This window comes from Cicer arietinum, chromosome 2 (genome assembly GCF_000331145.2).
Source record: "Cicer arietinum cultivar CDC Frontier isolate Library 1 chromosome 2, Cicar.CDCFrontier_v2.0, whole genome shotgun sequence".
Taxonomy (NCBI): Eukaryota; Viridiplantae; Streptophyta; class Magnoliopsida; order Fabales; family Fabaceae; genus Cicer; species Cicer arietinum.
Window position 1 is genome coordinate 1,405,979 of NC_021161.2, and position 1,874 is coordinate 1,407,852.

Below are 1,874 nucleotides of genomic sequence, written 5' to 3' on the forward strand. Positions count from 1 at the left end.
CTTCCAATTATATCTGACCATAATACTGCTTTATTGCTTTATTGTATTACATCCTAAAATATCTCAATAAATATCTACAAAATTGACTAAAAAAAAATATCAACAAATTATATATTTAATTAATATTACAATTAGTTTGTCAGAGTTACGGTGACTCAATCTAATATAAACATCCAATAAATGAAATATAATTGAAAGAATATCTAAATTTTAATATGGTAAATGCCTATCCTCTAAAATCAATTCAAAATAAGATAGAATTATGGCATGTTATATTGTAGACATGAAAAATAAATGCATAAAAGAAGTTTTAAGCCTCAACCCATGATGAATTAAAACTATAATGACCCTTAAGTATCAAAAAAGCTATTAAAAAAAAATTAAAAAAAGTAATTTTTATATAAAAGTACATACCTGTTATGTATTGGGTCAGGTCCATTAGGTACTCTTCTTTTACTCACAAAGATGAGTCTAGAATCCGAAGGGATGGTATGTCTTTGCATGCCAACAAACTTTAATTGCTTGGAAATAACATTCACATTCATTGGAACAAGAATTGTGCTTTTTGTTTGGTGATTCATTGTTGAGATTGCAATGAACATAAACCATATGATTCCTAGAAATAACAAAGCTCTAAGAAACAATCTTCTAAAACTAAAACCATAACCAAAATCCATATCTTGATTTTTTTTTTCTTATGATTTTCCACACAGTGGTAGTTGCTTGGAGTTGAAGGCAAAGACTTGAGAGTGTTTCAACAACATTGTGGCATTGATCACAAAAATATGATATATGAGAAGCAAAGAGAGAAATTTTGAAATAGAGAGAGATAAGGGTAGGACAAAGTAATGAGAGTGAGAGAGGGAGAGAGAGAGAGATTTAAGAGAGGGAAGTTAATGTGAGAAAGGGTGAAGAGAGCATGAACAAACATAAAAGGGAAATGAATCATAAAAGTTAGTTATTTTGAGATTTCTTTAGGTGTTAAAAAAAGGGTCCACTTGAACTCTCTTTTATTTGGTTTTTGCATTTTCATTCAACTAGGACAGGGGATCTCACTCTCTAACTCTCAAATATTCTTTTATAGTACTTTGAAGTTTGTATCAATGAAAAGTTTTGCAATCTATGTGAATTGCTAATGAAAATTGTTGTAGAATATCTTGAGCTAATGATCAAAATCGTTAAAAGACTATAATATCGTGTTTTTATCAACAACAAAAAAATAAAGTATTAAGAGAGTTTAAATATTTGAATCAAAGTTATCTGAACTATTAATAATTTCTTTAGAAATTATGAAGAATATCCTTTTTTTTTATATATATATATATATATATATATATATATATATATATATATATTTCGTTTACTCTATTTCTATCAAATGTGGAACTAACAATCCATATTTAATAGAATTCGTAAAATTGAACAAAGATTCATATAATAAAAGTTCTCCACAGGTTTCACTCAAAACTAAGCAACATAGGTTTACATAAACAGCAAGGATATGAGAGTTATAAAGACACTAAAATAATGATTGAGTGTAGATGATGTTTCCTTGAAGTACATTAATATATGATAAAATATATAGAGGAAATTTTCATCTATCACTTGTTCATCAAGCTGTTAAATTTTTTATGTTTAATTGTAATTTTTAGTATTTTTATTTTTATTAATTCACGGAATTGATTCTTTTGTTTTTAAAGTTAATAATTTTAATTAATCTCTCATATTTTTTAATTAAGAAATGACGATTTGACATATTTTAAATGAGGTGACATACGATTTCATGATATAGAATCATCTATATGTATTAATTATTCATATGTTATTAATTAAATTACAAAATTAAAAATTTTCAGAAGTTGAAAGTTAAATTT

The 1,874-nt window shown here is 25.8% G+C and overlaps 1 non-coding gene across 1 annotated transcript in view; it reads right to left on the reverse strand.

Moving 5' to 3' along the window:
* LOC101515286 (uncharacterized) overlaps positions 1–1,249 on the reverse strand; it is a 2,704-nt gene extending 1,455 nt beyond the window's left edge. Inside the window, exon 1 of the transcript XR_012162061.1 lies at positions 415–1,249. This is a non-coding gene — a transcript (uncharacterized protein). The remainder of the gene's footprint in view (positions 1–414) is intronic.
* Positions 1,250–1,874: the final 625 nt, after the last annotated feature.